Genomic DNA, 13498 nt, shown 5'->3' with positions numbered 1-13498 from the left:
ATGAATCCCTGCAGTCACGAAAGCTTTAAATCGAAATTTAACTGCCCAACTCATGTTTCGCTGTCCCTCCACTTGTAAAATTAACTACTCAATTTTTTAGTCCGTATATGGCAATTTATTCATCAAAACATTTCCACTGTTAGTGCCAATCTATGAGCGGTGGGTGCACAGCTCGATTTTTTTCTTCTTTTAAACACATGAATCACCCAGTGCTAGCACTCACAACAGCTTTCTACGTACCGTGTCCAGCAAGCCACGGTGGTTTCGATTTGGCAGCGTTGGTGGGGCATTCCTGAATTGCTCGCAAGCCCTTTGCAAATATGAACTGTTTGTTGACAGGTAACAAGGCGCCCAACATGTGCACATCAACACTCACAGTGTGCTATGGCGGGGGGGGGGGGTCACAGGTAATGCACATAATGTCTCCGCGGCTGTCCGCACTCAAGTCGGATGACAGGGAGGTGAGCGAGTATGGCATACGCAACACGCGCATACATTCAGCCAACTACGCTAGCCTTCGATTAGTTCGGTTGGCTGGGTAAGGTGCGAAAGAAGTTCGACATACATACAATGTCCCACGGTGGTCTCAACCAGAAGTCGGTGCAGTCAACTTCAAATGACTTTTTTTTTATTGACTAAAGAAACCACTGTGGATGAGTAGAGGGGTCACATGTAGCGTTGAGAGATGGGTGTTTGAGACAGAATTCACGTCTATTAGTTTACAGTGAGAAAGCCAGACTTTAACGAAGCTTTTGGAGGATATCGTGGCAACTGCGTGGCAGGGTAGGGTAAAACATATGTTTGAAGTTCAGAGAGGAAAGTGGCAAGGAAGTGTTGCAGATATAATCAGGAAGTGGAGGTTTAGTTTGGTGGAGGGGGTCACGTGTTCAGGATGGTGGAGGGCATGTGACCGAGGCAGGCCATTTGAGTGGAACCCACAGGTCGGTGACCAATGAAAAGACCGAAAGAACAGAGAGTGAGATGCTGGTAAAGTAGCCTTGGGAAGATGTTCATCAGCAGTGCAACAGCTGCTGGATCTAGCAGAAGGAAGGACGCGATGGTAAGGTGTAATGCTATCCATGGTATAGGTCACGATGAACTATTGACCTTCACCACAAGTTTCATTCACTGATTCATGTGGATGCCTCACTGGCAGTAAAGGAATCAACGTTATATAATGAGGAGAGAGGGAAGAGTGAATTGATGTATTCAATAAATGCAGGATTTGTGTCACTCAATTACTCATTAGCAGAGAAAAAGTGCAACTCAATCAAGTGCTCAACATTGTTGTGAATGCAACTTTACATTGAGAGACCAGACAGAAAATTGAACGTATGGCTCAGGACACAGATACACATCATAGACATCACATTGAGAATCAAGACAAGGCAATATCTGCTTACATTTCCCATACTTTGGACTCCTATCGTGTTTTGTTTGTATTGTTTGCTGTTGTAACGTTCTTACCTGACCCTATCGGATTCCTCCAGTATGACTAAATATTCAGATCATGATTCTGACATCACGAATGGCCGATGGACAAGACACATTCAAGAGGAAGCCCAACGCAAAGATGGGGCGAAGAGATATTTCCATGTGCAGGGGTGGGATGGATGGTTGCAGCAATGGACTTTGAGGGGTGGCTATGGCACGGGGAGGCCTTCATCGAGCACTAGGTAGACAATGCCTGGTGGCCATGACGATGATGAACGTTAACGCGTGTATAGCCACGTGTGAATGGCACTCAGTGTCAGCGATATTAAAACTCATTTGTACAAGGCGACTGTAGGAATTCCAATGGAGGGACCGGGACCTGACATGGAATTCGTGGTATTTCCACCACTGGCATCAGACACACATTATGAAACACAGTATCACGAGGGTTGCTTGAAAACGAATGCCTCCTATGTATTTTTGTTCTTACAATGTGTATTAAACGTCCCGTGGTACGGACACGAAATGCAGGCGCACTGCAACAGCAGAGCGATGGTTCACGATGACTGCTAGCATACGGATCAGGGCACAGCCATCGAATTCGTTTGCGGGCGAAGTGGTAAGGCACTGATTGAATTACGCGACTGAACATGTTTTTTGTTTGTTTTACACGGCAAAACCATGCTCCAATATTACTATGCTGAGATGCGGTGGCGCCGGAATAATGAGCGTGGACAATGAGATTAAGGAGGTAATTGAAATGCAGTCTGAGCTCAACGGCGTTTTGCAAGCACACGAGTATGTGTGCACGGCATTCATACAACGGCGAGTGTCTCAGAAGTGATGCACGCATTCCTGCCTTATTACACAAACGGGCAGCGCGCGTCGCTTTCCAGCCCAAGAGCAACACAGGCACGACCTCCCTTAAAACACTAGGGGGTGGCGGAGCACTGACTGGCTGCTGCTGCTGCTGCTATGCGCCAAACCTCCAATGCACCCCGGGGGTGTTCTGGCACAGCCAGCAAGGGAGGGGATACGAAGGGAGCCAAGGGGAAGGGATTGGCAGGAGGGAATGGGGAGGGCGCGCTGTCGGTGCCAACACGTGTCGGCAATTTCTGTGCGCAAGGGGTCAGTAGCAGCAGCTTCTTGTAGGTCTCATGGTAGCCTGATGTCGGCCCCGGCCAAAAAGGAAAGTCTGGTGTCTCCATCCACACAATGAGTATGGGGCAATGGCCATCTCCGTCGTTGGCCCTGGGAGATGTGCGGTGGTGTAAATTCCACGTTAGTGTGGCAGAGGCGAGTTTATTCTTTGGACGACCGGCGTTGACTTTCCACAAAGTGGCCCATAACCAGAGGCTTTGAACTTGGGACCTTCCGATGAGAAGTTGTGGGGTTTTACTACCGTGCCCCTTGGACTGATGCATATAAAATGGCCAGCTAAGAAATTTCCCACGAAAATCAGGGAATAGATTAAATAAAATGATTATAGAGGCATATTGAATGAAAGCAACAACATCCTTCGGAGAATAAAAATCGTAAATGAATTAAAACTATCACATTATTACGTTTAAAAATATAAATGTGCATGTGTTATGAAATAAACGAAAAGAACACATTCATAATTATAATATTCTGCCAATCTGTCAAATTGGCTTTCTTCAAATCAAGTTTGGCTTCTTTATTTTCAGCAAATGCCCGAAAATAGAATTTGCACCGACGCGAGAATTACACCACATGTGACACCAAGTTCAAATCTTTTTCTTCTTCGTATGGCTGGGGAAGCAGGTGCAGTTTGATGTCGAGGTTAGCGATCCATTTAGCAGCTTCAGACGAGGCAGAGTGAGTGGTGACGATGCCACGGGGAACCGATCTCTCATGGCAGGAGTTGAGCACGTGGATGATTGACCCATTTCCCTGGCCCTGTTCTCGAGCGGTCGAGGGTTGTCCTGGCTTCCCGTGGAAGGTGGCACCCTGTTGACTAACATGGGATGCTGCGCTGCTCACCTCTGTTGACTTTCCAAAGCAATCGGTGGAAATTTCACTTGTCCAATAAGGTGGCCAGTTTGTCCGTGAGTCCTTGGCCTGAGACGATACAAGGCGCGGTGGTACAAAGCATGGTGAATGTTCAGTCAAAAGCACAACGATTCTGAGAAATCGCCAACATTCATAGCAACCTATTAGTGCTGACATCGTATATGCATGTGCCTATAAAAAGGCACGCACAACAAGTCAAATGCAACTATTGTCACAGAAATGCAACTAGAAACCACTAAAGAATATGTACACCTCGGGACATTGTTAAAGGCATACCGGAATACAAAACGATTGGAATGCAAATACAAATAAAAGTAGAATGGAGTGCTTTTGGAAAACCTGATAGTGAAATACCATCATGCTAAAAGACGAAAGATATCAATCAGTGCATATAACCCTCTATGGTTTATGGGTCAGAACCAGGCACACTGAAACATGGCGAAAGGCAAGACTGGTGACACAATGCGTGCAGCCTCAGGAAGATGTGCAAGCCTCGGAGCACGACCACAGCAGAGATGGGGCGATGTGTGTGCAGCAGTGAGACGGGTTGCGGCATGGCGAGACGCTGCTGCACGGCGGAGATGTGTTGAGGCCTTCATCCAGCAGCGGACTGTTCAAGCCTGATTGTGATGCTGTGGATCGCGTGAGAATGGAAGGCACGAGTTGTCCGTGCAAACATCAGGGACACATTTCGATTTAAAGGCTTTCGTAACTGCAGGGATTCATCTTCTTGGTTCTTTCGGTAAAGTCACGTAGAATGGAAATAATAAAATAATAAAATAAAACATAATAAAATAATTCTCACGACGTTTCGGCCACAACGCAAGCAGCCGTCCTCAGGTGAAGACCAGGTCTGTCGGGGAGACACCTGAGGACGACTGCGTGCGTTGTGGCCGAAACATCGTGAGAATTATTTTATTATGTTTTATTTTATTATTTTATTATTTCCATTCTACGTGACTTTACCGAAAGAACCAAGACGATCAGGGACACACACACACGCACTCTGGTTGAAACGCAGAACTCATCGGACGTTGGTCCCAGCGGCTTCCGTTTAATTTCCGCAGCTAAAGAATCAATGAATGGTGCGGACATCGAATGTCATGTGACAATGAAGCATCCTGGGCTGTGAATGGGTTCTCCTGGGCGGGGAGTAAAGCCTCGAAACGTCGGCCGAGCAAGCACTTTGCACTTCAAGGAGACCACGTAGACAACAACCCCACGCAGATTCTACACTTTTGGCGTCATCTGGTCCAACCCATGTGAGACTAGGCTCTAAGGAAAGCTGTCTCGGGTGTGGACCAATCAACTTCAAGGACAGTGCACATTATCAAAGTTATGTCTTTTGTTTGTATTACGACTGCAGGTATTGCGGTCTATGCAAACATGACTCCTTGTAAAAAGGTGCCAAATCCCACGCAGATTCGCAATAGTCATGTTTTTGTTCGTGTTTTTAGTTCCGCACGATGCCCGACGTTTCGCTCCACGTGCTGGCAGCTTCTAAAGGAAATTAATTAACAAGCTTGCGTTCTCCCTCGATGCTGCAGCACAGCGGGTTGCCGCTGGTGTCTGCTGTAGGTCTGCCGAAGTTTCCTACCAGACCGAGCAAATAAACTCCCAGCAGCAGCAGCAGGCAACGCTATACAGGGTGGCCCAAAAGTTAGGACACATCGGGTTATTACAGTTATTTTAACAAATCACATAGGCTGATTTAATACATTTCAACAAACGTTAAAACTCACTTCCTATTAATATTAATGCAGACATTCATTCTCTTTTGAAATTAATTTAGGACTTTTTGTAAATGTAAGATCACGCGTGTAATATTTAGAACATTCGTCAATTTATACTCTTAGATTTTTTTCGGTAAAGTCACGTAGGTAAATAAATACATAATAAAATAATAATATAAATAATAATATACATAAATAATAAATCACGACGATACAGTAAATATAGCTGTGACGGTCCCACCTGATGACGGAGACTTGTGTTGCCTCCGAAACGTCGTGAATTATAATTTATTTCTATTATTATTTATACTAGTAATATGATGTATTTATTATTTATTTATTCACCTTCTTGACTTCACCTGAAAAACCTAAGAGTATGAATCCTTGCAGTCACGAAAGCTTCAAATCTAGAATTCGTCAATTTAGTTTCGTCTCAATTCGTTCACAGGATTCTTGGTCAAGTTTTGGAAACGACGAATTTGAGGTGCCCCCACGTGAAAAATAGACGTCAATAATTCCTCGTAGATAACACTAAATATGAACTTATAAAAGTAAACAATGTCCGAATTTCAGTGTTAAAATAAATTAAATAGCCCTCCGTGTCCTGACTTTGGGCCACCCTGTATAATGGCCGGTGCACCGTGGGAGAGCGTGAAATGCCTCTATTCACGGCCTAAAGAATCTTCCCAGCACAGCCGTGGAAACCCACGCATGTCGTGTTCATTATAGTCGGCCATTCGTTGTCATGCCTTTTCAATCACCATTCATATAGACAGTATATATATTGTACACTGCACACAGCATATATACGCATACGCACTTACTCTTGCATTGCGTCTACACTGCCGCAGTGCAATAGGGTTGGTAATCCAGGCTTATGAGAGCTGCACTCCCTGTGCCAAGGCAGAGTTCGCATCCAAGTAAGTCGAAGGTTCACCGCCTTGTAACTGAATCCTTTCCCTGGTGCTGGGTTTCCAGCACAGTGGGAACAGTGAGGCCTCTGCGCAGTTGGCTTGAAGGTGCTCGAGATCCCACGGTACTCTTCAAGAGCGAGCCTCTGTGCATTGGTGTGACAGCCAAATAACCCACCACAATCAAAGCCATATTCCCTCCTACTCATTTATCAAAATCAGACAGAATTCGAATTGTCTCCATGCTCAAGCGAGCAATGGGGCATGGTACATCTGTCGGTGGCCCATAGCCAGTGGTTTGAATTTCACATTCACGTGGCAGGGCCCGTCTCTCCGTGGGGTAACAGCACATTCGAGTATTTTGTCTTGCATACGCAGAAATGTGCACTCTGTAACGACAGGTGGCACTATGGTTGGAGTGCTTGATGCGCATTCATAAAGCTGCGAGTTGAAAGCCATCATCCCCTTCAGGGTTCATCCAATGAGTCCCACTATTGTGGAAATTGCACGGTTTCCATCCTATGAAGGAGCTGGCTTCTGCCGTAGATGTGTGGAAGTTCCACCTTGGAGGTGGACACCACCTCTCATTCATCTTTGCATGGTGCCACTTTCAATTGGCTTTGTATATGCGCACCCTACCTCTTGACCCTGTGACCACATCACATGGAATGCGCTCAAACCCATCAGACCCCGAAAGACTCAGCATGTTTCGGTCTGGACAGAGCTTGGATGAGAGACCACGGTGCACAACGACCCGACGTGGCGTGGACGTTGTGGGGAGCAGAATCTACTGATTCTCTGTACTGACCAGCGTGGTGAAGTATGGTCAAAGGACCTTCACGGCCGACACGACTGTGAGGAGGCCCTCATCCAGCATTGGATTGACAAATGGGCTGTACGTATACATCCACGCTCTGTTAATCAACATTTAACCTCGATTGTCACGCTTTGCCAAGAAATTATTGCAGTAAAAAAATCATAATAAACTGGCTTCCCATGTTAAAATGGACTCTTACAAATGACCCGCTAAGTGCAATCAGTGTGGCATTAATATTTAATTAATCACCTGTTCACTCGCAGAGAGAGGGATGGGAGGAGGATGGCTTTTGGGGTTGAAACGTGTGAATGGCTCCAGGCCTTTCGTGATTCACAATTGGAGAGACTCCAATGCATTGACATTGCACAGTTGGGCAAGCGAACGATGTGCCCATTGTGCAAATGAAGTAATCACCGTACCCTAAGAACAAAATAGCCTCCGTGAGGCTGTTGGAGTTGCGGTCCAGGAGTCCCCTGGGTCGATATTCCCGGTGCGACATTTAAATCAAACAACACGATTCTTAAACCCCGCTTGTGTGGGTAATTCAGCCTCATCCAGATTGAAAACTCAGCCTGGATAGAAAACGCATTTCTTTCGAACTGCTGTTTGCGTTTAGTTTGTTGTCCTTCCCCCCGCATCTCCGATTAGCACGGTTGACTATCTACTGGTACAAAAGAAGTTCAACATACATGGCATCTGGCCAGCGTGGAAGAGTAGGCCCACTACCCCCCAGAGCGGCTTTCTAGAGCTCCCTCTAGTGGAGGGCCCTTCCGCCATCAGTGGCGTGAGCAAGACATTTCAGGCCTGTGCTTTACACGACTGCATGTCGGAGGAGACGAGCATTACCACAACAAAGAATCGACGAAAGGGAAATAACACTCCGATATCTAAACCGGCCCTGGGCATCCACCCGCTTCACCGACCCGCACCGATCAAGCCTGGCGAAGTTATGGTCAAATCAACCTCCTGCAAACCAATGCGTGGCGCGGGCAGGCGGCTGTCACCCAGACCGAAAAGACGGCTGTAACATGTACGTTGAGCGTGCGGCACGTTGTCCCTCTTCCACGAGCCTGGATACATACACCCACGCAACTAATGTTGGACAAACGTCGCGATGCTGAAAACAGTACCTGCAAATTGCTCATTTCGGATCGCACGCAGCAGCAACGTCGCATCCCCTACTGCGGAAACTTGGCAGGACCCTCCTGAAAAGAGAGTCATGAGACTCGGTGATTGCTTTCCTTTATCAAACAGGCGAATTGACAGCGATTATAACACGCTCAACTCCACCGTGCAATTAGATCAGCAACCTACATGCTGCAACTGCCTCCGACCCTAACCGTACACCTCCCATTGGCACAGGTTGGCTACGTACGGTGCGAAAGAACTTCGACATAGACACATCATATTCACCCAGTGCTCGCCGAGTTGCATTGGCTTCCAGTTGCCAAACGAATACATTATGAGGTCAGTTTAACACGTAGCAGGCTTTCGCGACCAATGTTATTCATAATCAACGTTTTTGGGTTTAGATCGCGCTATTTATAAATGTGTCGTAACCCTCCACCACCCGACACGGCCAATCAATTGTAAATGTTGTGGCTTCAACACACCGGTGGGCTAAAGCAGTGAACTATTTGTCTTTTGTCAACGTGACACTTTTTTTACTGATTGGCCGTGTCGGGTGGTGGAGGGTTACGACACATTTATAAATAACGCGATCTAAACCCAAAAACGTTGATTATGAATTATGAGGTCACACTCGTTCCACGTGAAGTGCGTGCCACAAATTAACCACAATCCCTTGCTGATCTCGTCAAAGAGCATAAACCATCACGTGATCTCCCGTCATCCTAGCAGCGGCTTTTGGCGAGCCGTCGATCAAAAACGACCACCACGGAACGCACTTTCAGATGCTCATCTGGAATGCTCTTCCTTTCGATATTCGGATGCCACTGGAGTTATGCACTTATAAATCTCGGTTGAAAAACGATTTTCTTTAGAACTGCTTCTTGCGTTTAGTTTGTTGACCTTCCCTCCCACCTCCGATTACCAAGTTTGGCTTACGTACAGTGCAAAAGAAGTTCAACATACGTACATAAAACATCACTGCTCTATGCAATTATCTGTTACGAACAGAAACAAAATCTCTCACGAAAACAAACCATACCGTTTTCTGCATTACAGGAATGTGCCACCACATTTGGCAATCTACCAGTTTCATATTATTATTTTTAAAACATGGGCAGGCTTACATAAGCGATGTTTTGGACGCTGTATGTGCAAACAAATGAGCTAGATTCGTATTTGATAACATCCTGACACCAACCGCTCTGGGAGATTATAGAGGTGAACTTTAGTGTTAAGAATTAAGAGTTTGAGGTAAGAGCGACATCACTCTTGCCGTATAGCCCTGAGGACTGGACTTTAACAAACATTCGCTGGAAAATACATTTCTGGACTTTGAATACAGGTGCAAGTGGATATGCTGTGAATTAATGGTTGAAGAACACAATCAGTGTGAAAGATTAGAACATTGTAGAATAGATAAAGGTACAGCCCTGCAATTGCTTCCTCACACAACTGCTGGTAAAAGGGCTTCCACTAGCAGTAGCGGTTGAGAGCCGCTCTGAAGGGTTGGTCTACTCTTCCACACTTGCCATAAATCTTCGCAGAGGCGTGAGAACTCACACTTTACGCAATCAAGCTTGACCTGCCCATCAACAAACTGTGGCACACCCATTCATATTGCTGGGGTGGACAGAGGCGATGGGATTTAAACATAAAAAAAAACTTGCCAAATGCTTCCATAGCCACGTGGGAAGATTGAACCGGTGACCATTATGCCCTAGCAGTGTCCCATCATCGTAGACGCAATCGGAAGACAGGGGTTGTCATGGGTAAGAGCCGTCTACAAGATGGAGTGGGGGTCACCGGGACGGGCGGATGATTGCCAACTCACACGTTGGTGAGATAGTGGATCTCAGGTTTCAGCTGTAAAAACACGTTTCAGGATCTGGCAGAAGGAAGGGAGTGATAGCGAAGTGCGCAATGGAATCGTTGACATTGGGTCTGTTGCTCTTGTTGATCCGTGGGGCAGGGTGAACCCTCGCCTGCACATCAGCACAAACCTGTAGTCTGCTGTGCTCAGCTATGCAATGTGAAAAAAAAATGGGTGAAACATGGGAACTTTCACAAAACTATTACACTCAAACGGAAAGTGGAACGCCAACCAAAATAATGTCAGTTGGCGTACCACTTCCTTAATTATGTTTCACATCAACAAAACCTTTGAAACATCTATGATGTTGTTTTCAGGATAATTTTTTAAGAAATAGCCTGAAGTGTGAGAGTGTTCCAAAATAGTATGATACATCTTCTTTAGTGAACACAGCCAGCCGCTGGAACATTCGCCTTGACCATGAAAAGTCCAAGTGCTGGACTGGAATTTTTTTGGGTTTGGCAATATTCCTTTAGTTCTGCTTTTCTTCCTCCGGGTGCCGACCACAGGTGGATTGATAAACATCCATATAAACGCTTGGAAAAATTAAAGACCGACTACTTATGTACATGATTAGTGTTCTGGCTCCATTCTCCGCATACCCCTGTACACATTGCAGAACAACTTCACTTATGTCTATATAAAGGCAATCAGATGCCCTTTCCATGTTACACATCTTCTCTGCCTGCTGTCAACGCTTTACTAACATAGCCTCAACATTTCCTTGCTCGGCGCAAATGATTTACATGCTGCAGTTCGCATGAGCGTTATTGAAAAGTAAACATTTCATTGTATACAATTTCTAGTGTTCACGTGACAGCAATGCAATGTTTCACCCCATTGTTTCGTAAATGCCGTTAACACAAGTTCCAAAGCATTCAAATACATTGCAAAGAAAGCCGAACGAATGCTGAAAAAAATTGTCCAAAAAATCACGAAGACACGCGTGCGCAGAACTACGCTGAGTTGACGGAGTGACGAAGGAGCGAGATGGATTCTGGGCATTGCAGCGCTGTGCGTGGGGTGGAGGAGGGAGGGGGGGGGGCGACTTTCATCTAGCAGTGGCTCGACCATGGCTGATGATCGTGATGATAAGAATGATTATTAAATAAATCGATACAGTTTGTCGACTTGTGCATGAACACACAGGACACGCGGACACACACTTAACGCAGTCGTCAAAACGATTGAAACGAATTTATACACAACAACATCATATTACACGGAACCAGGGGCGGTTTCTTCATTAGGGCGATTGGGCGACGCACCACCAATGTCATTCAACCACAGAGTCACGCTAGCCGTCACTGCAGCCTCTGGATATAGTCCAATCAGCGTCATGTCACGTTCTGTGGAGTACCGCCTCTTTTTGGGCGATTTCACTACGGCTGAGAATCGCCCCGAGTGGCCCCATAGACTTACATTCAAAGATGTTTTTTTTCGACCGGGGGGCGCTAGCAATGCATTCTCTATGGCTTCCGGGAGGGCTCGCCCTAACGTGCTTACGTCATCATACGTGCTTACGTCATCATACGTAAGCACGTTTCATCCAACAACGTAATTTATCGCCACCTACTGGAATCTTTAATAAAAGAAACTTGAGTGGATTGTATTAATAGTGAGTATAGAAACAAACAAGATGTATTGTAAGAGTCACTTTATTTTTCATTAATATTAAAGAAGTGAAGTTGCCTTTACATGCTCAAGCTGTTAATTTATCCATTGCATGGGTGGACCTTATCCTTATCAATCATCCAGACATTTGCCCCCCCTGAGAGATTTTGCAGGAGCCGCCACTGCACGGAACACACACTTAACCATACTATTGCATTGAAAAGTGCACCCATGAAGATATTCCTGTGAATTTATTTTCTCCAGTAGCAGGAACGCGGAATTTCAATTGCCGTCTCAGAGTAGAGAGCCAACATTGACTTTTCGAATATTAGTCTTACAAAATAGGTCCTATTTACTGTTTATAATTTTCTGCTGAAATATATTGTACTGTAATTTGTTTTCATTCACGAAGCCTACGACAAATGAAGCAACATATGAACTTCATATAATTGACCATTAACCCTGCATGGCGTTTACAATTTGTTGCAGATTTTCGCGGTTCGAGCCTGGTGGTTGCCCTGGTTAATGCCAAAATATGTGCGACACTCGTGCTACAAGGCGAACCATTCAGATCCCGCGGTGCTGTTCGAAACGAGTAGGCCACGCGTATTAGCGTCACGGTCCAAATTTACCAAATTCTAACATGGCCCACAAATTATATAATTATCTAATTGGGTAAAACCACGTGGCAACTTCGCTCCCTGCTAGCAGACTGTATCCATCCGAGCAACATTGCACTTTCGTGATAGCTTGGCACTATAAGAATTAAGAATGATGTTGATGCCAATTGTATGTAATCATCCTTGTTCGTACATTGTGTGTGGTGTCAATCACACAAAATGCAATAGAGTGAATCACAGATGTGTATAGGTTGATGTTAGTATTTTACATTAAATGTGTGCAATGTTTGTTCGCAAGAACATCTACGTGAAGCCAGGATTATAGCACATAACGTAATCGCATTATACAACATTAACATGAACAGGGGTAATTGAAATGTTGGCAGTTGTGCCGTTACCGCTGATATTGAATAGAAAACTGGCCAATGTGCCACTCTTCTCTGCTGATTTGGAACCGTGTACTCTAGGGGTGATTCACTTTGCACGTGTGCCCAGTATTCTGAGCGTGGCGAGTGTTCAAAGAGAAGTCAAATCAGAAGATCTCATTCTAGATTTGAAGTTTTCGTGACTGCAAGGATCCATACTCTTTGGTTCTTTCGGTAAAGCTACGTTGGTGAACATCTCCTTCTGCAAACAAGGAACAGTTTGTCATCCTTCCCAAGCACCTTCCATTTGCACGGTTGGCTATGCACAGTGCAAAATAAGTTCAACATGCATATATTCATAAACCTAAGCCAGTGGTGAAATTCCACAATCGCATGACAGGTCTGAACTTTCCATGCGACAACTTCAAATTCACTTTCGACAAAGTGGTGCACATTGTATCTCGAGCAAAAGGATGATAATTCACGTCAACTCACGAGCGAAATTTAAACCCGCAACATTTCGATTTCAAGGCAAGCGTTCTTTAGCATACACAGTGGCGTTAGATTATAGCAAATGCACAGTTTAAATGTACATTACTGCGTGTTGTATATGGGAAACCTGAAATCGTTCAGCCACTGTCGGTCATGCTAAGCCGTTGGATTTTTTGGTCTGCGGATAGAGTTTGATGGTAATTTACGGCACATGGGGAGAAACAGAATGAAAAAAATATGCCGTTGATAAGGCTGGGCTATTGCTATTCTGAGAAAAAAGTATTGAAAAGGAATAAAGGAACTGCCAGACAGAACCTGGATTCAGCTGCCACAGACGGGGCTGCAATCTATTACGGATGTGTTCACGCACACGCGCTCACTATTAACGCATTTGTATTTCAACTCTAAAGTTGAAAACATTATAAAAAAAATTGTGTTACAATAGCATGGCCAGGATGATCATCGGTATGTTTTTTT

The 13498-nt window shown here is 45.2% G+C and overlaps 1 long non-coding RNA gene across 1 annotated transcript; it reads right to left on the bottom strand.

The window, feature by feature from the left end:
* Positions 1 to 701: 701 nt before the first annotated feature.
* LOC133349308 (uncharacterized) lies at positions 702 to 8135 on the bottom strand. The gene is made up of 3 exons (XR_009755936.1): positions 8060 to 8135; positions 6026 to 6258; positions 702 to 3516 (listed from the first exon to the last, which is right to left on the bottom strand). It is a non-coding gene; the product is annotated as an uncharacterized LOC133349308 (long non-coding RNA).
* Between the last annotated feature and the right edge of the window lie 5363 nt (positions 8136 to 13498).

Source organism: Lethenteron reissneri, chromosome 29 (genome assembly GCF_015708825.2).
Source record: "Lethenteron reissneri isolate LAM-NWPU_2019-01 chromosome 29, ASM1570882v1, whole genome shotgun sequence".
Lineage (NCBI taxonomy): Eukaryota > Metazoa > Chordata > Hyperoartia > Petromyzontiformes > Petromyzontidae > Lethenteron > Lethenteron reissneri.
Note: the sequence above shows the minus strand (reverse complement) of the source record. Positions and strands in the feature narration are given on the sequence as shown.